The sequence below is a fragment of the Triticum dicoccoides genome, chromosome 4B (genome assembly GCF_002162155.2).
Source record: "Triticum dicoccoides isolate Atlit2015 ecotype Zavitan chromosome 4B, WEW_v2.0, whole genome shotgun sequence".
In the NCBI taxonomy this organism is placed as follows: Eukaryota; Viridiplantae; Streptophyta; class Magnoliopsida; order Poales; family Poaceae; genus Triticum; species Triticum dicoccoides.
Window position 1 is genome coordinate 505615256 of NC_041387.1, and position 27662 is coordinate 505642917.

A 27662-nucleotide genomic window follows, 5' to 3' on the forward strand; every position below is an offset into this window, starting at 1 on the left:
CCAGACCTGTTAAGTAGAAAGTCCAGAAGCAGGCCTTGGAGAGGCAGCAGTTCATTGCAGAAGAGATCAAGAAGCTTGAAGCAAATGGTTTGGTCAGAGTAGTGCTACATCCTACTTGGCTAGCAAACCCAGTAGTAGTCCGGAAGGCGGACAGGAAATGGAGGTTGTGCATTGACTTCACAGACCTCAACAAGTCTTGCCCAAAGGACCCGTTCCCCTTGCCGCGTATTGATAAGATAGTGGATTCCACCTTAGGTTGTGATTTGCTCTCATTTCTGGACGCCTATTCTGGGTACCACCAGATCTTCATGTCAAAGGAGGATTAGGAGAGGACATCATTTATCACTCCATGTGGTACGTATTGCTTTGTCCGCATGCCGTCTGGATTAAAGAGTGTCAGGTCCACCTTTGCAAGGGCAGTCCAGATTGGTTTTGAACCTCAGCTGCATAGAAACATTGAGGCCTATATGGATGGCATTGTGGCCAAAACCAAAGACAAGGCAACTCTCATTCAGGATTTGGAGGAGACGTTTGCCAATCTGCGCAAGATCAACTTGAAGCTAAACCTAGAGAAATGTGTGTTTTGCGTCCCCTCCGGCAAGCTGCTTGGATACTTTGTGTCCCACAAGGGATCGAAGCCAATCCCGACAAGATTAAGGCCATCGAGCAGATCCAAGCGCTAAGAACAGGCAAAGATGTGAGGCGCCAAATGGGATGCGTTGCCGCGCTTAGCAGATTCATCTCCAAGTCTGCCGAGCGTGCCCTACCATTCTTCAATATTTTGAAGAAGGCAGGTCCCATGAAATGGACCCCTGAAGCAGATGCAGCTTTGCAAGAGCTGAAGACCTACATGTCTTCTGTGCCTATCCTGGTTACACCCAAGCCTCAGGAGCCGTTGTTGTTGTAGTTGGCGGCAACAAATCAAGTGGTCAGTGCAGCCTTAGTAGCACAATGAGAAGTGGATGAGAAGGAGAGTGAGCAGAGGCCAGCAGGGCCAGAAAAGGATTAGAGCAGCAGCGAGCACGGCAACGATGACAACCCCAAGGACGCGGCAAGGAAGAAAGTGGTGCAGCGCCCAGTGTACTTTGTTAGCTCCTTATTACAGGGGGCTAGATCAAGGTACTTTGGCGTGCAAAAGTTGATATTTGGCCTCATCATGGCCTCAAGGAAACTACGCCACTACTTCCAAGGCCATGAGATCACGGTTGTTACTCATTGCCCGTTGCAACGGATACTCTGAAACCCAGAGGCTACCGACAGAATAGTGGATTGGGCTTTGGAGTTATCCAGCTTTGGCTTGAGGTTTGAGAGCACATCAACTGTCCAGAGCAGGGCATTGGCAGAGTTTATTGTTGAATGCACGCCAACCCCTTATGAGGAAGAGAAAGAGACAGTTGTCCCCGGCAAGGAATCACCCCAAGAAAGGATTATGTATTTTTGTGGTGCTTTTTTCCTGCAAGGTGCGGGGGCTGGCGTGCTTCTTGTTGCCTCCACTGGGGAGCACTTGAAGTATTGCACGGAAGAAGCCACCAACAATACAGTAGAGTATGAAGGGCTCCTTGTCGGACTCAGGATTGCAGCAGAATTGGGAATTAAGAAGCTGATCATTCGAGGAGACTCACAGTTGGTGGTGAGGCAAGTTAACAAGGATTATCAAACTCCATTAATGGAGGCATACGTCGAGGAAGTGAGAAAATTGGACGAGCACTTTGACGGATTGCAAATAGAGCATGTAGCCCATGTGGAAAACAGCATAGTTGATCATCTGTCAAAGTGTGTTGCACAGAACCTTCCTGTGGAACTAGGGACTTTTGTTCTCTATCTTACTCAGCCCTCTGTATCCCTAGCAACAATGTACCAGAAGAGGAGAAAGTTGGACACCGGAAAGCCTCTCCCGGTAGAGCCGTCCGCTCCCGGCAAAGACCCTGCCAAAAACAACTCCTCGCAGCCTGCCGGACCACCCCCTCCTGCCGGGTCCATGGACCCCACGCACGAGGCCAGTGCTCCCGCAGCAGAGGAGGTGCTGCTAGTCCTCGTTGCCGAGCCACAGGCTCCAACTTTGATAGGGCACATTGTCTGCTTCCTACAAACCGGGGAGCTTCCCGGCAATCAAGACGAAGTTGAAAGAGTAGCCCGGAGGACCAGTATGTATCAGTTTGTCAATGACACTTTGTACAGAAAGAGGCCTAACGGTGTGAAATTGAAGTGTGTCTGCCGGGAAGAAGGAAAGGAACTACTGGCTGAGATACACAAAGGAATGTGAGGCTCCCACATTGGATAAAGGGCCTTAGTTGGGAAAGCATTCCTGCAAGGATTCTATTGGCCCACAGTCCTCCAAGATGCGGTCAAGCTAGTCACTAAGTGTGGATCCTGCCAGTTCCATTCCAAGAAAACCCACCTGCCTGCCCAAGCGCTTCAGACAATCCCTCTATCATGGCCATTTTTGGTCTGGGGGCTCGATATCCTCGGCCCCTTCCCCCGAGCAATGGGGGGCTTTGAGTTCATGCCCTCAGATGCAATATCTCATTTGCCTCAGTGGCACACCCGGAGCAATGGACAAGCTTAGAGGGCGAACGGTGAAATGCTACGCGGAGTCAAGACAAGAACCTTTGATACGCTGCAGAAGCACGACAGGCGGTCGATCGAGGAGCTGTCCGTAGTTCTCTGGTCCCTCAGAACGATACCAAACCGAGCTACCGGGCAGACTCCCTTCTCCCTGGTCTATGGGGCAGAAGCAGTTATCCCCATGGAACTCATTTACGGGTCACCTTGAGTACTTGCTTACGACGAGATCGTGCAAGATCAGCACCGGCGTGACGATGATGTGCTACTCGAGGATGTAACGCCCCGGATCCGATGCGCTAGGTGTCCACCAGTTATTCGCCATCGTTGCTATGTCATTTTCTTGCGTGTTGCATTTTTCCATGTCATCATATGCATCTCTTTTTGCATACATGTTCGTCTCATGCATCCGAGCATTTTCCCCGTTGTCCGTTTTGCAATCAGGCACTCCTATGTCCCCCGACGCCCCCTTTTGCCTCTTTTCGTGTGCAGGTGTTAAACGTTCTCGGAATGGACCGTTGTTTGCCAAGCGGCCTTGGTATAACACCAGTAGACCGCCCGTCAAATTTCGTTCCACTTGGAGGTCGTTTGATACCCGAACGGTTAACCGCGTAGCCCGAAACCCCTCTCTCTTTGCAGCCCAGCACCTCTTCCCATCGGCCCACTAGCCCATCCAAACCCCCTCCATGCTCTCGGTCGTTCGATCACGATCGTGTGGGCAAAAACCGCACCTCATTTGGACTTTCCTAGCTCCCTCTATCTATAAATAGGTCCCCTCCCCCAAAATTCGCGGATCAAATCCACCCTAACCCTAGCCTTCATCCTCCTTGCGCCGTCCGACACGTCCACCCCCGCGCTGGACAGACCCCGCCGCCGCCCCGCAGCCACCCGGGAGACGACAGGTGGCGTGCCCGCTGCCCCCGCGCCGCCGGCCCGCCATGCCCGGTGAGGGCCCCCGAAGCCCGCAGCGCCCCGCGCCGCCCCCTCGCATCCGCCGCCGCCGTCTCCGCCGCGGCGCCCTGCCGCCGGCCGCCGCCTTCGACCCCGTCGCCCGGTGGCCGTGCTGCCCCGCCGCCCGGTGGCCTCGCCGCCGTCGCCGCCCGGCTGGCCCTCCGCCGGCGCCTCCAGCACCGCCCCGTCGCCGCCTTGGCCGGCGCCGCCGCGCCGGATCGGCGCCGCCCCGCCGGTCCCCGCCGACCGCAGCGCCCTCTCCGGCCTCCTCCCTTGTCGTCGGCGCCACCCAGCTCTGGCAAGCCCGGCCCCGCCTCGATCCGCGCCCGGATCTAGATCCAGCAGGTTGACCCCTGAAATATGTTGCCCAAGTCCCTGAGATTTTTGCATTATGTTGCCCAGTTCAACATGCCATAACTCCATGCATATAGCTCCGATTCATGCATATAATATATCAAAATGTTCATCATGAGATGATATTCATTTTGTTCCATTGTGACATGCTTGTTTGAGTCCATCTTGATACCCTAATAATCGTTGCAAGAGTGCTATATGATGTTAACTGCTGTCTGTTAACAGAACTTGATGATTTCTCATTTTTGTTGCATTTGATGTGTGCATCCTATGAGCATGAGCTCTACATGTGTTTTGAACTAGATCATGCCATATTTACAGTGGTGCCATCCATGTATTTTTGTGAGTCTTGTAGTGAGTGCATCGAGCTCGTGAAGTAGGGTACTTCCTGTTGCTGTTTTGCTAGGCTGAATCTGCTATATCACGATGCTATGTAAACCTGCTGCTACAAGTCATTCAATGCATCATGTGGAGATGTTCACTATGGATGTTTTGTTATACATGTCATGCTATATCCATCCATGTCCCTGGTTGTATTTATAGCCTGCTGCAGCTTGTTGTAATCTTGCTCTCAAATTGCTAAATAATATTGTTGTCAGCCTATTAACATTAAGTTCAGTTTTGCTATGAGCCTTGCTAGTGATCCATGCACTCTATGAACTTGATCTTGCCATGTTTAGCTTCATAAATATGTCATATTACTGTTGGTCACCTTTATATGCCATGTATTGCTCTGTGGTGAGTTGTGCAAGCTCACCAACATACCTACTTATTGTTGTTCCTGTCATGTCTGAATCTGTCATATCATTTGCCATGTTTGCATGGTTGCTACCATCTTTTCTTTTGATCTTTGGAATTAATTCAGTAAGGGAGTTTTGTTCTTTGTCTTTAGTACTAGCATTCCATGCCTTTGTTTTCCATGTTAAGTTCCTGTAGCCTGTTGTTTGATAGCTCTAAACATTGCAACCTGATGTTATTTCTGCTAAGTCTATAAACTGTTATTATTTGCAATCTTGCCATGTCCTTTTGAGCATGTTCTAGTGATTTCTGGAGATAGCTCAGTGTTCATATTTTGTCATGCTTTACCTGTACATCATGTCCATGCCTTTTGTTCTTATGATGAGGTGATGTATCATATTGTTTTGATGCTTGCTACATGCCTAGTTGCTGTTTTGGACAGCTTGTCCTTTAAACTTGTTTCATGTGTATGTGTTGAACCGTTGCTCCGTTTTGAGTGTGCTCTATATGAAACTTGTGTAGAATTGCATGTATTTTCATATTATCATGTTGCATCCTTGTTTTGAGGTGTTTGCTTGATGTTTGTATGCATTTTGCATCAATGTCATGTTTAACTTGTTTCGCTCATATCTTCTAGGCCGTAGTTCCGAATTAAATGAACTTTATATGTAACTTTAGAATTTCGTGTAGATCATCTTGGTGCATCTTAACTTGCTGATTAACAACTTGAACATAAGGTTTATTCAGTTCTGGACCAATTTCGTAATTTGCATATGAGGACTTACCGGAATTGTTATATATTATTTCCGGCCTCATTTAAACTTGCTTTGATGTGTTGCTCTTATATGCATCATCTCTTGCGATGAGTAGCTTCATGTAGCTTTGTCATGCACCATGCTTGGTTGTGCATCATGTCATGTATATGTGTGGTGTGTTTACCATGTTGTGTGCTTCTTCTCGATAGTTCCTGTTTCGTTGCGATCGTGAGGATTCGTTCGTCTACGCTTGGTTCGGCTTCATCCGTTCGTCTTCTTCATGGACTCGTTCTTCTTCCTAGCGGGATTTCAGGCAAGATGACCGTCACTTGGATCTCATTACTATCATTGCTATGCTAGTTGCTTCGTTCTATCGCTTTGTTGCGCTTCCTATCACTTGTTCTTCAAGCCTTCCCAATTTGCCATGTCAGCCTCTAACCTTTTTCACCCTTCCTAGCAAATCGTTGTTTGGCCATGTTACCGCTTTGCTCAGCCCCTCTTATAGCGTTGTTAGTTGTAGGTGAAGTTGAAGATTGCTCCATGGTGGACAGGATTATGTTGGGATATTACAATATCTCTTATATTATTAATGCATCTATATACTTGGTAAAGGGTGGAAGGCTTGGCCTTATGCCTGGTGTTTTGTTCCACTCTTGCCACCCTAGTTTCCGTCATATCGGTATTATGTTCCCAAATTTTGCGTCCCTAACGCGGTTGGGTGATTTATGGGACCCCCTTGACAGTTCGCCTTGAATAAAACTCCTCCAGCAAGGCCCAACATTGGTTTTACCATTTGCCTACCACCTATTACCTTTCCCTTGGGAGTAATTAACCCGAGGGTCATCTTTATTTTAGCCCCCCCGGGCCAATGCTTGTCTAAGTGTTGGTCCAAACTAGAGCACCATGCGGGACCATCCCTTGGCAACTTGGGTTATGTCGGTACCTGTACGCTTAGCTTACCCGGTGTGTCCTGAGAACGAGATACGTGCGACTCCTATCAGGATTGTCGACACATCGAGCGGTCTTGCTGGTCTTGTTTTACCATTGTCGAAATGTCTTGTAAACCAGGATTCCGAGACTGATCGGGTCTTCCTGGGAGAAGGAATATCCTTCGTTGATCGTGAGAGCTTGTGATGGGCTAAGTTGGGACACCTCTGCAGGGTATAAACTTTCGAAAGCCATGCCCGCGGTTATGTGGCAGATGGGAATTTGTTAATGTCCAGTTGTAGATAACTTGACACCAGATTCGAATTAAAACGCATCAACCGTGTGTGTAGACGTGATGGTCTCTTTTCGGTTGAGTCTGGGAAGTGAACACGGTTTTGGGTTATGTTTGACGTAAGTAGGAGTTCAGGATCACCTCTTGATCATTGCTAGCTTCACGACCGTTCCATTGCTCCTCTTCTCGCTCTTATTTGCGTATGTTAGCCACCATATCTTGCTTAGTCGCTGCTACAACCTCACCACTTTAACCCTTCCTTTCCCATTAAGCTTTGCTAGTCTTGATACCCATGGTAATGGGATTGCTGAGTCCTCATGGCTCACAGATTACTACAACAATAGTTGCAGGTACAGGTTATGCGATGATCATGACGCGAGAGTGATGTTTGCTTGTTTTGGAGTTCTTCTTCTGCTTCTTCATTGATAAGGGGATAGGTTCCAGGCCGGCAGCTTGGGCTAGCAGGGTAGATGTCGTTTGAGTTTCTGTTTGTGTTTCATCCGTAGTCGGATGGTGCTCTTATGTAAGATGATGTTGTATTCGTGTGGCATTGTATGCCCTTTTGTATGTATCCCCATCTATTATGGAATGCTGATGTAATGATATCCACCTTGCAAAAGCGTATCAATATGCGGTTCTATCCTTGGTGGGACCTTCGAGTCTCTTTAGGATAGTATCGCATATTGGGCGTGACAGAGGAGAACCGTCTCTAGGCTGCTACGCGTGCTGCATGCTATCAGCAAGCCCTGTGTCGCTATCATAGTTGTAGGGTTCACGCTCGGAGTTTTGAGGAAGGTGACCTTGTTCTTAGGCGCGTTCAGTCCGCCAAGGGTACACACAAGCTGTCACCAAAGTGGGAAGGCCCTTACCGAGTAGTACGAGTCACCAGACATGGCGCAGTCCGGCTTGAGAAGGAGATGGCACTCTGTTGCAAAACTCATGGAATATTGAGCATGTCCGCAAGTTCTACCCGTAAGGCGCGAGGCTGCTGGGCCCTGCCCGACAACCACCCATTTGTACAGGCCTTGCCTCAATTGCATGTAACCCCTTGTACAAAGCCGGGGGATGACCCCGTGCAAGAATAAAGAAGCGTTGTAGAGGGGCCCTAACCTAGATTGCATGCATGCATGAGCATTTCAGATTACTACATAAGCATTTCATGAGCATTTGCATATGCATATAGATAGGATTGCATCCTGCATTCATTCTCATCTGCACGAAGTTACAGGTTCTCACCATGGACTTGGCTTCGACAAAGGGATGAGAAGATTGCCCGGCACTGCGATCCTGGCAAGCCAAATAGATAAGTTCTACCTCCTGTCCATTAGTGTTATGTAAGCTATAACTTGTGCATTAGAAAACCTCTCCACTCCTTTTAGACTTAGGTGCTCCCATTCCTAGCCTGAACGTTGCTTTAGTCAGGGTGGTTGCAGTTTCCTTTGGTAAAGGGAAGTTGGTGGGGGGTGGTCCTTCTGTCTGTAACCCGGTAGATAAGGTTCTCCAGCAGACAAAAAGAGGACCGGCAGGATAGCTTGCCGGGGCAAACTCGTTTATTTACACTAAAGAGCCATCTCACCTCTGCATGGACGTATACATGCACGAGTTCTCGACAAGGTTTATCTTTTTCATTAATATGTTAATACAAGTACAAGCATTACAAAACACAAGCATGGACTTGAGAGATTACATTATTTGAATTAAAATTTGGCAAATGCCTACAGATTTAAGATTGAAAAAAAGATAAGGGCCTTGTAAACTCCTCTCCCTGTTCCTTCTCCACCCAGGATATACGGAGAGAAGAAAGAGGCCGGGAGCAGCGCCTAAGATAGAATCCACCCGGACCTCGTCAAGGCCTGCCAGGCGCGAGGCCTGACAAGATCAGGAGTGGCGAAGCTGCAAAGGAGGGAGACGGCCCGGTGGCGCCCTTGGTAACCACCAACGAAGAGCTCCAGAAGCCCCAGCTCGAGTGATAGTGGAGTCATCCACTAAAGCTCAGCTGGAAGACTGCTGGAGGAGGCGAAGGCACCAAGAGAACAGCCCCCTCCCCGGCGACCAGGAGGCCGGTGATGATGGTGCCGAGGAGGAAGGGAGGAACGAGAAGAGGAGGCGGCAGGACGTCAGGATGAGACGAACCCACCGATGCAGTCGTGCTCCGTCCTGATAACCTACCTCCCGCCTTCTCCGTCTTCCCTGGCTTCATCTTCATCAACACCTCGCCAGGTAAGCACCAAGACCCCCATCCAGCGCCCCCTCCGAAGAGACGACGAACGAACAAGGTGGCCAAGGGGCAAGAAGCGCACCGCTCCCATCCTTGGTGGGTGGGAAGACGCGCCCCTCGTTGACATCAACTCCAGCTCTAAGGAGAGGGGCTATACTGGGATTTCCAATGATCCCTAGCCCCTCCCCTTTGGCTTGGAAAAAGCTCACTCCCCAAGCTCTAGCACCTTCACTCAGCATTTTCAACCCGAAGCTAAAGCTTGGAGGCCAGCCCCAGGCTCCCCTTCCCAGCATACTCAAGATGGAGCAAGACAGAAGAAGAAATGGATGCCGCTGGATGCCTCTGTTCCACCCCCGCTCTCCCTTTTATAGGTAGATGGGGGGCTGGGGGCTGGATCCACGGTGAGTGACCACCGCCCTCCTCCACCAGTTCAAGGGAGCCGGGCCCTCGCCAGCATGCTCTCCCACGCCACGTGCCTCTGTTACCTACCTCGCACGATGCATGCGGCATACTGGCTAAGGATAAGGGCGCGGTGGGAACAGTAAATTGGCAGTTTCTATCCCATGCATTAAATTCATTCACGGGCCATTACTGGAGCGGTCCCACCACCATTGGCCTTGCTTGACGCATGGCAAAACCGGAAACTGGCCCGGAATCAAGACTAATGAAGAAGCGGAGAGGATCTCAAGGAACCAGCTTCTTCAACAGCGCTGCATGTGCACTTGTTAGGCCCTACGCTGACGATGCTCGGCAGCGCGTTTAGGGCAGGCCCGGGGGCTTCTGTCGGTGCAACAGACCCAGGGCTTGTAGACCTGACTATGCACAGGCACAAGATCAAGATTGAAGCACCAGAATAAGAGACCAATAGACTCGAAGGACTAATTAACAGATCAGAAGGAACCGAGGCTAATGCAGAGGAGCAAAATATTACCAAGGAAGAGGCCTCCCTTGCTAGGCAGGCGAGCCCGGCAAGAGGCAAGGCCACCCCCAGTAAAAGAGGACCAAGGTATCCCGGCATGGCCTGTCGGGACTCGCGGAGACCATATCACCCCACCGACTGCTACACCACTACCCATGTCGTGAATCACTATGCTGTCAAGACGTAGGATGATTAAGTGGCAGGCATTTGCCACATGGCGGCCACTTCCTACCAAGTGAACCCACAAATGACACCCATCTAGATACGTGTCAAGAAAGCAGGCGTGAAGCTGGCAGATTAGTGATACGTCTCCAATGTATCTCTAATTTTTTTATTGCTCCATGCTACTTTATCTACTATTTTAGGCAATATTGGGCTTTATTATCCACTTTTATATTATTTTTGGGACTAACCTATTAACCGGAGGCCCAGCCCAGATTTGCTGTTTTATGCCTATTTCAGTGTTTTGAGGAAAAGGAATATCAGACGGAGTCAAAATGGAACGAAATCAACTGGAGAAATTATTTTTGGAAGGAAACCCACCTGATGGAATTGGACTCCATGTCAGAAGATACGGGAGGTGCTCACGAGGGTGGGGGCGCGCCCACCCCCTAGGGCGTGCCCCCTGCCTCGTGGGGCCCCCGAAGCTCCACCGACGTACCAATTGCACCCATATATACCTACGTACCCTAAAACTTCCAGAACAGAAGATAGATCGGGAGTTCCGCCGCCGCAAGCCTCTGTAGCCACCAAAAACCTCTCGGGAGCCCTTCTCGGCACCCTGCCGGAGGGGGGATCCTTCACCGGTGGCCATCTTCATCATCCCGGCGCTATCCATGACGAGGAGGGAGTAGTTCACCCTCGGGGCTGAGGGTATGTACCAGTAGCTATGTGTTTGATCTCTCTCTCTCTCTCTCGTGTTCTCTCTCGTGTTCCCTCTATAGCACGATCTTGATGTATCCTGAGCTTTGCTATTGTAGTTGGATCTTATGATGTTTCTCCCCCTCTACTCTCTTGTGATGAATTGAGTTTCCCCTTTGAAGTTATCTTATCGAATTTAGTCTTTTATGAGAACACTTGATGTATGTCTTGGTGATCAACTTGCGGGTTTCGTGACATTGGGAACCTATGCATAGGGGTTGGCACACGTTCTTGACTCTCCGGTAGAAACTTTGGGGCACTCTTTGAAGTACTTTTATGTTGGTTGGATGAATCTGAGATTGTGTGACGCATATCGTATAATCATGCCCACGGATACTTGAGGTGACAATGGAGTATCTAGGTGACATTAGGGTTTTGGTTGATTTGTGTCTTAAGGTGTTATTCTAGTACGAACTCTTTTATAGATCGATCCGAAAGAATAACTTTGAGGTGGTTTCGTACCCTACCATAATCTCTACGTTTGTTCTCCGCTATTAGTGGATTTGGAGTGACTCTTTGTTGCATGTTGAGAGCTTGTTATATGATCTATCTATGTTATTATTGTTGAGAGAACTTGCACTAGTGAAAGTATGAACCCTAGGCCTTGTTTCCTATCATTGCAATACCGTTTATGCTCACTTTTACCACTTGTTACCTTGCTGTTTTTATTATTTCATATTACAGAAACCTTTATCTACCATCCATATTGCACTTGTATCACCATCTCTTCGCCGAACTAGTGCACCTATACAATTTACCATTGTATTGGGTGTGTTGGGGACACAAGAGATTCTTTGTTATTTGGTTGCAGGGTTGTTTGAGAGAGACCATCTTCATCCTACGCCTCCTACGGATTGATAAACCTTAGGTCATCCACTTGAGGGAAATTTGCTACTGTCCTACAAACCTGTGCACTTGCAGGCCCAACAACATCTACAAGAAGAAGGTTGTGTAGTAGACATCAAGCTCTTTTCTGGCGCCGTTGCCGGGGAGGCTAGGTAAAGGGTACTCACACCCCGTCAACTAAGCTCTTTTCTGGCGCCGTTGCCGGGGAGGTTAGCGCTTTAAGCTATATCTTTAGATCTTGCAATTGAATCTTTTTGTTTCTTGTTTTAGCACTAGTTTAGTTTATAAAATAAAACTACAAAAAAATGGAGTTGAGTTTGTCTCATATGCTTCATCTTTTTAATATCTTTTGTGAGAATGATGGAAAGGAAAATTGTGCTCAAGTGCTAGAAGAAGAACTACATAGAATGCTTGGCATAAAATATGTGAATGATGAGCATGATTGCAATGTTGTTAGTACAAATTCTTTGAATATCCATGGTACTAATGATGATTGCTCTGATCATGATGAAAATATCTATTATGAGCATGTCAACTTTTGTGGAGTGCATGTTTGCATGAACACGCCAAATAGAGAAGATATATATTTCAAGAGGCATAAGCATTTAGAAACCAAATTGTTGCAAGAAGAGCTAGATTAATGTGCTGGAAAAAAATTCTTAGCCATACTTGTGAACTTTGCAATGAACGTGATCATTTTAGTACCCAATGCAAATTGTTTCATGATCGTATCGTCTCCAAAAATTGTGATGACTTGATTTCCCTTGCACATCATAATGAACTTTGTTTGCTCTTGGGTTATGAAGAAATTAAACGTATAACTAAGGATATTCCAAAAATTGCCCTTGATAAAGTTCTTCATATTGATCTAGAAAAGATTTGTTTGTTTTGTGCAGAGAATTGCATTGAAAATCCTTATATTGCCAATTACCTAAAGAAAAGAAAGCAAATAGAAGATGATGAAAATACTAATGAAAGGGAAGAGACTTCCCAATATCCTTCTATTATTTCTCATGGTGAATCAGGTAACGAGGAGGAGCTTTCTATTCAACCAATCTCATCAATAAGGAGCTCAAAGAGGAAGGTTGAACCCACACATAATATGAAGAAGAAAAAGAAAAGAAGGAGCAACAAAGGTAGAAAGGTATCCCTCCCAAATTATGTTTCTCCTACTACTCATTGTGATGATGATAATTGCTATACTATTGGTGCTATCAATATTTTTAATGATGAGAGTGATTATGCTTATGATATGAAAGGGCCCAAGCTTGGGGAAGCTATGTTTGATGAGTATGAAATATTTGATAAAATATTTTCTGAAATTAATGTTTGTCCCAAGCTTGGGGATGCTACGTTTAATGAAGATGATATTTTTAGCATCCCAAGTTTTGATATGCAAAGTTGTTATGATGATAGCATGCCTCCTACCTATGATGATTATATTGATGAAAGTGGGTTCGGAAGAGTGTCAACTTTGGGAAGTAGTGATCCCACTATTTTGGAGGATGTTAAATCTATTTGTGATGAATATGAAAGTGGATTTGGAAGAGTCTCAACTTTATTTAGTGATTCTACTATCTTGGGAGAGGTTTCAATCGATTATGATGAGAACGATGTTGCTACTTATGATGATTATTGTGATGAAACTTATGGTATAAAAAGTAGTGATGATTATATTTGTAAAACTTTTCATGATTATGATTACCCTTTTTCTGAACATTACTCTTTTAATGTGGAAACAATTTTTAGTGTTCAAGTCTCTTATGATACTCCTACTATTCTGAATGAGAAGAATTTTGTTTATGTGGAGAGTAGTAAATTTTCTATGCTAGTAGATCATGAAAAGAATGCTTTAGGTGCTGGTTATATTGTTGAATTCATTCATGATGCTACTGAAAATTATTATGATGGAGTAATATATGCTTGTAGGACTTGCAATAATGCCAAGTTTCCTCTCTATGTGCTTAAAATCTTGAAGTTATGCTTGTTTTGCCTTCCTATGCTTGTTGATTATTGTTCCCATAAGTTGTTTGATCACAAAATCCCTATGCATAGGAAGTGGGTTAGGCTTAAATGTGCTAGTCATATGCTTCATGATGCTCCCGTTATGTTCCAATTCTTATCTTTTATGTGAGCATCATTGCCATCATCATGCCAAGCTAGAAAGGCATTAAAGAAAAGCGCTTGTTGGGAGACAACCCAATATTTACCCTTACTGTTTTTGTGTGTCCACATGATTATGCTACTGTATTAATCATGTTTTATAGCTCTTGTTTCAATAAAGTGCCAAGTTGAACCTTTGGGAAGATTTGGGTGAAGTTTATATGATCTTGCTGTAAAAACAAACAGAAACTTTTGCACTCACGAGATTAGCTGCAATTTTTTACTGAAGATCTATTTTAGGTTGATTATTTTTGAAGATGATTAATAGACAAATTTATCAGGTCCATCAATTTATTTCATAATTTTTGGGGTTCCATAAGTATACGTTTGATACAGATTACTACAGACTGTTCTGTTTTTGACAGATTCTGTTTTCTATGTGTTGTTTGCTTATTTTGATGCATCTATGGCTAGTATTAAGTGGTATGAACCATAGAGAAGTTGGAATACAGTAGGTTTAACACAAATATGAATTTAGAATGAGTTCATTACAGTACCTAAGTGGTGGTTTTATTTTCTTATACTAACGGAGCTTATGAGTTTTGTTTTGAGTTTTGTGTGGTTGAAGTTTTCAAGCTTTGGGTAAAGATTCGATGGACTATGGAATAAGGAGTGGAAAGAGCCTAAGCTTGGGGATGCCCAAAGCACCCCAAGGTAATATTCAAGGACAACCAAGAGCCTAAGCTTGGGGATGCCCCGGAAGGCATCCCCTCTTTCGTCTTCGTTCATCGGTAACTTTACTTGGAGCTATATTTTTATTCACCACATGATATGTGTTTTGCTTGGAGAGTCATTTTATTTTGCTAGTTTTTGCTTGCTGTCAGTTAGAATAATGTTTGCATCTTTAGTTTCAATAAAAAAAATTCAAGGATAGCCATTGGCATGCTTATTTTGCTAGTATACATGTTGCTGTTTGAAAACAGAAAGTTTACCGCTGTTGCAAAAATTCCCTAGAAAATTCAGAGAATGTATAACGTTGAATCTTTTTGCATATTAAGATCTGATAAATTTATTACAGTGGAAATTTTAGTTCATAATTTTTGGAGTCAGGGAAGTATTGATACTCTTGCATTCTTTACAGACTATACTGTTTTGGCAGATTGCTGTTATGGTTGCATTATTTGCATATGCTTGCTTGTTTAATGATTCTATTTTAGGATAGGAGTATTAAATATACAGAGGCATTTAGTATGCAATGTTGAATAATAATTTTAGTGATTTGTTACAGTAGAAGATGATATGGTTTTGTATTGGTTTATACTAACCTATCTCACGAGTTCTTTTTGAGTTTGTTGTGAATGAAGCTTTTCATAAAAAGAGAAACCATGATATGATAGGAATTAAGGAGACACAAAAGCTCAAGCTTGGGGATTCCCAAGGCACCCCAAGATAATATTTCAAGAAATCTCAAGCATCTAAGCTTGGGGATGCCCCGGTAGGCATCCCACCTTTCTTCTTCAACAATCATCGGTTAGTATCGGTTGAGCCTAAGTTTTTGCTTCTTCACATGAGTTGTGCTATCCTTGCAATGTCATTTTGTTTTTCTTTGCTTGCTATTTGAATAAAGTATCAAGATCTGAAATTCTTTAATGAGAGAGAGTCTTCACATAGTTGCATAATTATTTAGCTACTCATTGATCTTCACTTATATCTTTCAGAGTAGTTTGTCGTTTGCTCTAGTACTTCACTTATATCTTTTAGAGCACAGTGGTGGATTTGTTTTAAAGAAAATATTGATCTCTCATGCTTCACTTAGATTATTTTGAGAGTCGTTAATAGCATGGTAATTTGCTTAATGTTAATATACTTGGTATTCAAGATATGTGAAACTTTCTTTTGAGTGTGTTGAATACTAAGATAAGTTTGATGCTTGATAATTGTTTTGAGATATGGAGGTAATAATATCAAAGTCGTGCTAGTTGAGTAATTGTGAATCTGAGAAATGCCTGTGTTGAAGTTTGCAAGTCCCGTAGCATGCACGTATGGTTAAAGTTGTGTAACAAATTTGAAACATGAAGTGTACCTGGCTTGTGCATCCTTATGAGTGGCGGTCGGGGACGAGCGATGGTCTTTTACTACCAATCTATCCCCCTAGGAGCATGTGCGTAGTACTTGATTTTTGATGACTTTTAAATTTTTGCAATAAGTATATGAGTTCTTTTGACTAATGTTGAGTCCATGGATTATACGCACTCTCACCTTTCCGCCTTTCCTAGCCTCTTCAGTACCGTGCATTGCCCTTTCTCACCTTGAGAGTTGGTGCAAACTTCGCCGGTGCATCCAAACCCTGTGATACGATACGCTATATCACACATAAACCTCCTTATATCTTCCTCAAAACAGCCACAATACCTACCTATCATGGCATTTCCATAGCCATTCCGAGATATATTGCCATGCAACTTCCATCATCATATTCATGACATACATTACTTTTGTCATATTGCCATTGCATGATCATGTAGTTGACATCGTATTTGTGGCAAAGCCACCATGCATTATTTTTCATACATGTCACTCTTGATTCACTGCACCATCCCGGTACACCGCCGGAGGCATTCATATAGAGTCATATCTTCTTCTAAGTTTCGAGTTGTAATCCTTATGTTGTAATCAATAGAAGTGTGATTATCATCATTATTAGAGCATTGCCCAAACAAAAAAAGGGAGAAAGGCCAAAAGAAAAAAAAGAAGGCCCAAAAAAAAGGGCAATGCTACTATCTCTTTTTCCACACTTGTGCTTCAAAGTAGCACCTTGTTCTTCATATAGTGAGTCTCATAAGTTGTGCTTCAAAGTAGAACCTTGTTCTTCATGTAGTGAGTCTCATAAGTTGTCTTTTTTATACTAGTGGGAATTTTTCATTATAGAACTTGGCTTGTATATTCCTACGATGGGCTTCCTCAAATGCCCTAGGTCTTCATGAGCAAGCAAGTTGGATGCACACCCACTAGTTTTCTTTTGTTGAGCATTCATAGCTCTAGTGCATCGGTTGCATGGCAATCCCTACTCCACATGTTGACATCAATTAATGAGCATCTCCATAGCCCGTTGATTATCCTCGTCAATGTGAGACTTCTCATTTTTTGTCTTCTCCACACAATCCCCATCATCATATTCTATTCCACCCATAGTGCTATATCCATGGCTCACGCTCATGTATTGCGTGAAGGTTGAAAAAGTTTGAGATTATTTAAGTATGAAACAATTGATTGGCTTATCATCGAGGGTATAGAAGTTGGGAACATCCTTGTGTGACGAAAATGAAGCATAGCCTAACTATATGATTTTGTAGGGATGAACTTTATTTAGCCATGCTATTTTGAGAAGACATGATTGCTTTGATTAGTATGCTTGAAGTATTATTACTTTTATGTCAATATGAACTTTTGTCTTGAATCTTTCGGATCTGAATATTCATACCACAATTAAGAAGATTTACATTGAAATTATGCCAAAGTATCACTCCGCATCAAAAATTCTTTTTTATCATTTACCTACTCGAGGACGAGCAGGAATTAAGCTTGGGGATGCTTGATACGTCTCCAACGTATCTATAATTTTTGATTGCTCCATGCTACTTTATCTACTGTTTTAGGCAATATTGGGCTTTCTTATCCAATTTTATATTATTTTTGGGACTAACCTATTAACCGGAGGCCCAGCCCAGATTTGCTGTTTTATGCCTATTTCAGTGTTTCGAGGAAAAGGAATATCAGACGGAGTCAAAACGGAACAAAATCAACTGGAGAAGTTATTTTTGGAAGGAAACCCACCCGATGGACTTGGACTCCACGTTAGAAGATACGGGAGGTGCTCACGAGGGTGGGGGCGCGCCCCCTGCCTCGTGGGGCCCCCGAAGCTCCACTGACGTACCCCTTGCACCCATATATACATACGTACCCTAAAACTTCCAGAACAGAAGATAGATCGGGAGTTCCGCCGCCGCAAGCCTCTGTAGCCACCAAAAACCTCTCGGGGGCCCTTCCCAGCACCCTGCCGAGGGGGGATCCTTCACCGGTGGCCATCTTCATCATCCCGGCGCTATCCATGACGAGGAGGGAGTAGTTCACCCTCGGGGCTGAGGGTATGTACCAGTAGCTATGTGTTTGATCTCTCTCTCTCTTGTGTTCTCTCTCGTGTTCCCTCTATGGCACGATCTTGATGTATCCCGAGCTTTGCTATTGTAGTTGGATCTTATGATGTTTCTCCCCCTCTACTCTCTTGTGATGAATTGAGTTTCCCCTTTGAAGTTATCTAACCGGATTGAGTCTTTTATGAGAACACTTGATGTATGTCTTGGTGATCAACTTGCGGGTTTCGTGACATTGGGAACCTATGCATAGGGGTTGGCACACGCTCTTGACTCTCCGGTAGAAACTTTGGGGCACTCTTTGAAATACTTTTATGTTGGTTGGATGAATCTGAGATTGTGTGACGCATATCATATAATCATGCCCACGGATACTTGAGGTGACAATGGAGTATCTAGGTGACATTAGGGTTTTGGTTGATTTGTGTCTTAAGGTGTTATTCTAGTACGAACTCTTTTATAGATCGATCCAAAAGAATAACTTTGAGGTGGTTTTGTACCCTACCATAATCTCTACGTTTGTTCTCCGCTATTAGTGGCTTTGGAGTGACTCTTTGTTGCATGTTGAGGGCTTGTTATATGATCTATCTATGTTATTATTGTTGAGAGAACTTGCACTAGTGAAAGTATGAACCCTAGGCCTTGTTTCCTATCAATGCAATACCGTTTACGCTCACTTTTACCACTTGTTACCTTGCTGTTTTTATTATTTCAGATTACAAAAACCTTTATCTACCATCCATATTGCACTTGTATCACCATCTCTTCGCCGAACTAGTGCACCTATACAGTTTACCATTGTATTGGGTGTGTTGGGGACACAAGAGACTCTTTGTTATTTGGTTGCAGGGTTGTTTGAGAGAGACCATCTTCATCCTACGCCTCCTACGGATTGATAAACCTTAGGTCATCCACTTGAGGGAAATTTGCTACTATCCTACAAACCTGTGCACTTGCAGGCCCAACAACGTCTACAAGAAGAAGGTTGTTTAGTAGACATAAATTAGCCGACAAGCCTTGTCGGGAAACCAACGACATGACACTAAGTAACACATTAAACGCACGCTGACAACCTGCAGAGTTAGGTATGATAGCACTGTTTGTTATCATATCAGTGTCTAATGACCAATTTGCCACTGTGGTAAGCCCTTGACTATAAAAGGAGGACCATGGCAACGATTAGAGAGGTTGGAGCCTTAGATCACTCACACCCCCGTACGCGCGTAGTCGCCGCTGCCCGGAAGCAACCCTGTCGGGAAAGTGTACTATGCACCACCACCACCTTTTTCCCAATCAATCCACCAAAGCAAGAGTAGGGTATTACGCCTCGCGGTGGCTCAAACCTGGGTAAAACTGCCTGTGTGATCCCTGCCGTGCCACCTTTCGTTGGTCTGCTCTTTGTGCAACGCGACTCCCCCCTGCCGAACCAGTAAGGGGCCGTCCTGGTCCCATAGGTGGTCGTGGTTTCTGATACGTCTCCAACGCATCTACTTTTCCAAATACTTTTGCCCTTGATTTGGACTCTAACTTGCATGATTTGAAAGGAACTAACCCGGACTGACGTTGCTTTCAACAGAACTGCCATGGTGTTATTTTTGCACAGAAATAAAAGTTCTTGGAATGACCTGAAAATCCACGGAGCAACTTTTTGGAATTAATAAACAATACTGGCGAAAGAATCAGCATCAGGGGCCCATCCCTATCCACGAGGGTGCAGGGCGCCCCCCCTGGGGCGTGCCCCCTGCCTCGTGGGCCCCCTGGGACTCCACCGACCTCAACCCCAACTCCATATATTCACTTTCGGGGAGAAAAAAATCAGAGAGAAGGATTCATCGCATTTTACGATACGGAGCTACCGCCAAGCCCTAATCTTCCTCGGGAGGGCTGATCTGGAGTCCGTTCGGGGCTCCGGAGAGGGGAATTCGTCGCCATCGTCATCATCAACCATCCTCCATCACCAATTTCATGATGCTCACCACCGTGCGTGAGTAATCCCATCGTAGGCTTGCTGGACGGTGATGGGTTGGATGAGATTTACCATGTAATCAAGTTAGTTTTGTTAGGGTTTGATCCCTAGTATCCATTATGTTCTAAGATTGATGTTGCTATGACTTTGCTATGCTTAATGCTTGTCACTAGGGCCCGGGTGCCATGATTTCATATATGAACCTATTATGTACTCATGAATATATGTGAGTTCTTGATCCTATCTTGCAAGTCAATAGTCACCTACTATGTGTTATGATCCGGCAACCCCGAAGTGACAATAATTGGGACCACTCCCGGTGATGACCATAGTTTGAGGAGTTCATCTATTCACTAAGTGTTAATGCTTTGTTCTGGTACTATATTAAAAGGAGGCATTAATATCCCTTAGTTTCCAATAGGACCCCGCTACCACGGGAGGGTAGGACAAAAGATGTCATGCAAATTCTTTTCCATAAGCATGTATGACTATATTTGGAATACATGCCTACATTACATTGATGAACTGGAGCTAGTTCTGTGTCACCCTATGTTATAACTGTTGCATGAGGAATCGCATCCGACATAATTATCCATCACTTATCCATTGCCTACGAGCTTTTCACATATTGATCTTTGCCTAGTTACTTCTCCGTTGCCACTGTTACGATTACTACAAAACTGCTACTGTTACTTTTGCCGCTGTTATCGTTACCTCCATACTACTTTGCTACTAAATACTTTGTTGTAGATATTAAGTCTTTCAGGTGTGGTTGAATTGGCAACTCGGCTGCTAATACTTGAGAATATTCTTTGGCTCCCCTTGTGTCGAATCAATAAATTTGGGTTGAATACTCTACCCTCGAAAACTGTTGTGATCCCCTATACTTGTGGGTTATCAAGACTATTTTCTGGTGCCGTTTCTGGGGATCATAGCTCTATTCTTTGAGTCACTTGGGATTTATATCTGCTAATCACTATGAGGAACTTGAAAGATGAAAGAACCAAGATTTTTCCCTCAACTACGACGGGGGGGGGTAAGGAACTGTCATCTAGCTCTGCACTTGATTCACCTTCTATTTTGAGTAAACTTGCAACACATGCACCTGCTATTGATTCTGATATGTCGCATGTTATTGATGATGCCACTTCTGCTATGCATGATGCTTATGATGAAACTACTTCTATGCTTGATAATACTATGCCATTAGGTGAATTTCTTGACGAACAACTTGCTAGGGTTAGAGAGAATGAAACTATTGAAACTGATAATATTGATGAAAGTGATGATGAAGATTCTCCCCCTAGATATGAATTTCCTGATGTACCTAAGGGTTATGTTATTGATGAAGAAACTGCTAGAGACCTTTTTGCTTGCAAAGATAGATATGGTCTTAAGAAACTGTTAGCTAAGCTGAAAGAAAAATCTCTGAATGCTAGAATAAAATATGACCCTACTTTTGCTACCTCACCTATCTGTATTTCTGATAAGGATTATGATTTCTCTATCGATCCTGAGTTAATTACTTTGGTTGAATCTGATCCTTTTTATGGCTAGGAATCTGAAACTGTTGTGGCACATCTCACTAAATTGAATGATATAGCCACCCTATTCACTCATGAGGAAAAAAACATTATTACTATATCCTTAAGTTATTTCCTTTCTCATTAAAGGGTGATGTTAAAATATGGTTTAATTCTCTTGCTCCTGGTTGTGTGCGTAGTCCCCAGGATATGATTTATTACTTCTCTGCTAAATATTTGCCCGCTCATAAGAAACAAGCTACCTTAAGGGAAATATATAATGTTGTGCAAATTGAAGAAGAGAGTCTCCCACAAGCTTGGGGGGAGGCTTCTCCAATTACTTAATGGTTTGCCTGATCATCCTCTCAAGAAAAATGAAATACTTGATATCTTCTATAATGGACTAACTGATGCTTCCAGAGACCACCTGGATAGTTGTTGTGGTTGTGTTTTCAGGGAAAGAATTGTTGAGCAAGATGAATTGGTATTGAATAATATATTGGGCAATGATAATGATTGGACACTTCCTGAACCAACTCCTAAGCCAACTCCGAAGAAAATGGGTATTCTATTTCTCAGTCCTGAAGATATGCAAGAGGCAAAGAAATCTATGAAAGAAAAAGGTATTAAAGCTGAAGATAATAAGAATTTACCACCTATTGAATAAATACATGGTCTTAATAACCCGACACAGATAGTAAAGGTAAATTCTCTCTATAGATTTGATGAAGTTGATATCCCTCATTGTAAGTCTGCTAGCCAATGCCTAGATGAGTTCGATAATTTTACTGTTAAACAAGAAAACTTCAATGCTTATGTTGGTAGACAATTGTGAAAGTGCAACTATCCCTGGGTGGTTTTGGTAATTCCTAACAACATATAGCTCATTGAGCTAATGCTATTTCAAGATAAATATTTCAGGAAAGCTCAATGATTGGCATGGCATGGATGAGAAAAGTGGATCCCCCAAAATGCTAAGGACACAAGGATTGGCTCAAGCTCAAAGCACAAGACTCTACATTTTCTATTTTAGTGATCCAAGATCACATTGAGTCTATAGGAAAAGCCAATACTATCAAGGAGGGATGAGGTGTTGCTTAATGAGGTTCTTGCTCAAAATGCTTAGTGATAAGCTCCAAAGCCCTCAACTACTTTCTCACATCCACATATGACCCAAACCAAAAGTCCAACTCGGGCCAACCGGTTCTTTCTATCCGGCGCCACCGAGTTCATATGTCATAGCCACTGCCACAAACCCTAATCAAATCGGTCTCACCGATAGGGATCTCTGTCTCACCGAGATGGGATTGTAATCTCTTTGTTTCCCTTCATAGCATTTCGTTCCAACCGAGATGAGCGATCAGTCCCACCGAGATTGCAATGTAAACTCTCCGTTTCCCTTTCGTAACGTTTCGGTCCAACCGAGATGAGTGAATCGGTCCCATCGAATTTGCCTGACCAACTCTCTGGTTAGCTTATTACTAAAATCGGTCTCACCGAGTTTGTGTAATCGGTCTCACCGAGATTACGTTATGCCGTAACCCTAACCACATCGGTCCCACCGAGTTGACATGTCGGTCCCACCGAAAATCCTAACGGTCACATTATTTGCTAAATCGGTCCGACCGAGTTTCACGAGTCGGTCCCACCGAGATTGGTAAGTTGTGTGTAACGGTTTGTAACGCCCCGGATGTAACTTTTCATAATTGTAACTCCAACTCTTGTCGTTTCCGCCTATGTGATATATTATTTTTCTCAGTGGTTGGGTTTTGTCTTTTTTTTGCATTTTGTTCATGTCATGCATCTCATCTCATAGCATCATGCGCATTGCATCTGCATGTTTTCATAAAGCTTGCAACCGTTCGTAGTTGCCGCGTCCCCCTTGCTTTCGTTGACCGTTCCGAGACCAATCGGGTTTTCTCTTCCCTCTTGACCGTTACCACCTAACCTCTCTTGCCAGCTCGCAGCCCCCTCGCGTGCGTCCGAAACTTGCCCCGAACCCGAACCGCTCCGAAAATGCATGCTTCAAAGGTATAACCCTGACATGCATGTGTTTTATGAGATGCTCGTGTTTGCACTGTGCCCGTTTGCTTCATGCATGTTCCTCCTCGTTTGCCACCGTCACGTGGGAACCCGGTAACCGGGATCACCCCACCACCTTTTGCATGACACACTCATCCGCACACTTGCTCTTTTGCACCGATATCTCAATGAGTTCTCGGATCATCAAAATGTTGCCGTGGCACCATTTCCGTTGTCATTGCCGTGGCACCCTTTCTTTCCACCACGGTGACAAATGTTTCATATCTTGCTCATGTCAACATCTTCATAAAAATTGCCTAAAACTTGCATATGTCATCAGCATCATGATAACAACATTTAAAATGTCTAAAATTGATGTTTGCATTAATATTGCTAAATGACATATGAGGATTTACCGGAATTGTTGTTTGTTGTTTCCGGCCTCATTTAAACTTGCCTAAATAGTTCGTTTAGTTTTGTTTCACCTCTTGCCATGTTTAACAACATTTAATATTGTTTGGTAGCTTAAACGAGTTTAAACTAAATATGTCAATGTGGTGTTTTGTTAATATGCAACTCATTGCATATTGAGCTCCACTTAACTTGTAGTATAGTTTGTTGCACTTTGCCATGCCATGCCTCATTAAACCGGACATGCATCATACTTGATTGTGCATCATGCCATGCTTATGTGATGGTTGTTTACCATGTTGTTTGCTTCTTTCCGGTTTGCTTCTCTCGTTAGCTTCGGTTTCGTTCCGGAGTTGTGAGGACTCGTTCGACTACATCCGTTTGTCTTCTTATTGGACTCGTTCTTCTTCCTTGCGGGATCTCAAGCAAGATGACCATTACCCTCGATATCACTTCTATCTTTGATTGCTAGTTGCCTCGTTCTATTGCTATGCTATGCTACCTATCACTTGTTTACCATGCCTCCCATATTGCCATGTCAGCCTCTAACCTTTTCACCCTTCCTAGCAAATCGTTGCTTGGCTATGTTACCGCTTTCCTCAGCCCCTCTTATAGCATTGTTAGTTGCAGGTGAAGTTGAAGATTGCTCCATGATGGACAGGATTATGTTGGGATATCACAATATCTCTTATTTAATTAATGCATATATATACTTGGTAAAGGGTGGAAGGCTCGGCCTTATGCCTGGTGTTTTGTTCCACTCTTGCCGCCCTAGTTTCCGTCATACAGGTGTTATGTTCCTTGATTTTGCGTTCCTGACGCGGTTGGGTGATTTATGGGACCCCCTTGACAGTTCGCTTTGAATAAAACTCCTCCAGCAAGGCCCAACATTGGTTTTAACATTTGCCACCTAAGCCTTTTTCCCTTGGGTTCTGTAGACTCAAGGGTCATCTTTATTTTACCCCCCGAGCCAGTGCTCCTCCGAGTGTTGGTCCAAACTAGAGCACCGTGCGGGACCATTCCTTGGCAACTTGGATTACGTCGGTACCTGTACGCTTCGCTTATCCGGTGTGCCCTGAGAACGAGATATGTGCAGCTCCTATCGGGATTTCTCGACACAGTCGGGTGGTCTTGCTGGTCTTGTTTTACCATTGTCGAAATGTCTTGTAAACCGGGATTCTGAGTTTGATCGGGTCTTCCTGGGAGAAGGAATATCCTTCGTTGACCATGAGAGCTTGTGATGGGCTAAGTTGGGACACCCCTGCAGGGTATAAACTTTCGAGAGCCGTGCCCGCGGTTATGCGGCAGATGGGAATTTGTTAATATCCGGTTGTAGAGAACTTGACACTTGACTTAATTAAAACGCATCAACCGCGTGTGTAGCCGTGATGGTCTCTTTTTGGCGGAGTCCGGGAAGTGAACACGGTTTTGGGTTATGTTTGACGTAAGTAGGAGTTCAGGATCACTTCTTGATCACTTCTAGCTTCACGTCTGTTCCGTTTGCTTCTCTTCTCGCTCTTATTTGCGTATGTTAGCCACCATATTTGCTTAGTGCTTGCTGCAACTCCACCTCATTACCACTTCCTACCCATAAGCTTAAATAGTCTTGATCTCGCGGGTTTTGAGATTGCTGAGTCCTCGTGACTCACCAGATACTATCACAACAGTTGCAGGTGCCGATGATACCAGTGAAGGTGATGCAACCGAGCTCAGATGGGAGCTCAACGAAGATCTTGGTCGTTACTATGTTTTGTTTCTTGATGATCAGTAGTGGAGCCCAGTTGGGACGATCGGGGATCTAGCAGTTGGGTTATCTTCTTTTCTTTTGGCTTCGTCCGTAGTTGGACTATGTGTGTACTCTGAATGATGTATGAATTATATGTTCATTGTGTGAAGTGGCGATTCTAAGCCAACTCTTTATCCCATTCTTGTTCATTACATGGGATTGTGTGAAGATGACCCTTCTTGCGACAAAACCACAATGCGGTTATGCCTCTAAGTCATGCTTCGACACGTGGGAGATATAGCCGCATCGTGGGTGTTACACGGTTAGATTTTGTGTGGAGGCTATATATACCCCTCCACCCACTCTTCATTCGTGGAGACAGCCATCAGAACATGCCTACACTTCCAACATACATTTTCTGAGAGAGAACCACCTACACTTGTGTTGAGGTCAAGATATTCCATTCCTACCATATGAATCTTGATCTCTAGCATTCCCCAAGTTGCTTTCCACTCAATTCTTCTTTCCACCAAATCTAAATCCTGCGAGAGAGAGTTGAGTGTTGGGGAGACTATCATTTGAAGCACAAGAGCAAGGATTTCATCATCAACACACCATTTGTTACTTCTTGGAGAGTGGTGTCTCCTAGATTGGCTAGGTGTCACTTGGGAGCCTCCGACAAGATTGTGGAGTTGAACCAAGGAGTTTGTAAGGGCAAAGAGATCGCCTACTTCATGAAGATCTACCCTAGTGAGGCAAGTCCTTCATGGGCGACGGCCATGGTGGGATAGACAAGGTTGCTTCTTTGTGGACCCTTCGTGGGTGGAGCCCTCCATGGACTCGCGCAGCCGTTACCCTTCGTGGGTTGAAGTCTCCATCAATCTGGATGTACGATAGCACCACCTATCGGAACCACGACAAAAACATCCATGTCTCCAATTGAGTTTGCCTTCTCAAACTCCTCCCCTTTACCTTCATATGCAATTGTTTAACATTCCGCTGCTATACTCTTAGATTTGCATGTGTAGGTTGATTACTTGACTTGTGCTAAGTTGCTAAAATCTGCCAAGAACTAAAATTGGGAAAAGGCAAGTTTTTATTTGGTCAAGTAGTCCAATCACCCCCCTCTAGACATACTTTCGATCCTACAAGTGGTATCAGAGCTTTGGTCTCCATTTGCCTTGATTTCCATAGCTTTTGGTAGTCATAGCCTTGGTTTCACAACCTAGGAGAGTATGGTGTCTAGCGAGGGAAATTACAACCGTAGAGGTCCTTACTTTGATGGTACTAATTTTGCTAGTTGGAAGCATGAGATGAAAATGCATATTCTTGGACATAACCCCGCCGTTTGGGCTATTGTGTGTATTAACTTGCAAGGTGAATTCTTTGATGGGAGAGAACCGAACCGTGAAGCTACTGTGGAAGAGTTGAAGATGCTGCAATACAATGCTCAAGCTTGTGATATCCTCTTCAACAGATTGTGCCCCGGAGAATTCAATAAAATCAGCCGTCTTGAGAATGCAAAGGAAATTTGGGATACTTTGATTGACATGCACGAAGGTACCGACTCCGTCAAGGAATCCAAATTGGATGTGCTTCAAAGTCAACTTGACAAGTTCAAAATGAAGGATGGTAAAGGCATCGCTGAAATGTACTCTACGCTTGCTCTCATCACAAATGAGATTGCCGGCTTAGTAAGTGAAGAGATGACCGACAAATTCATCATCAAGAAGATCCTAAGAGCCTTGGATGGAAAATATGATACCATGTGCACATTGATCCAAATGATGCCCAATTACAAAGATCTCAAGCCAACGGAAGTCATTGGAAGAATTGTTGCTCATGAGATGTCACTCAAGGTTAAGGAGGAGCTCCACAACAAGTCAAGTGGTTCTTACAAAGCCTCATGTGAAGCTCCCACATCATCAAGCGAGAAACAAACCTTCAATGAAGAATTGAGCCTAATGGTGAGTAACTTCAACAAGTTCTACAGGAGTAGGATCAAGGAAAGAAGTTCCAAGTCAAGGTCCTACAATGACAAAAGATCTTCTAGTCGTGAGCGTAATTGCTACAATTGTGGAAGACCCGGACACTATTCCAATGAGTGTACGGCTCCCTACAAAAGAAGAGAAGATTCTCCAAAAAGAAGTAGAAGAGAAGAATCACCATCTAGAGAAAGAAGGAATAGAGATGATCGCTATGAACGAAGAACATCCCGGAGAAGCAAGGATTCAAAAAGGAAGGACAAGTCATCAAAGGGCTACACAAAACGAAGAC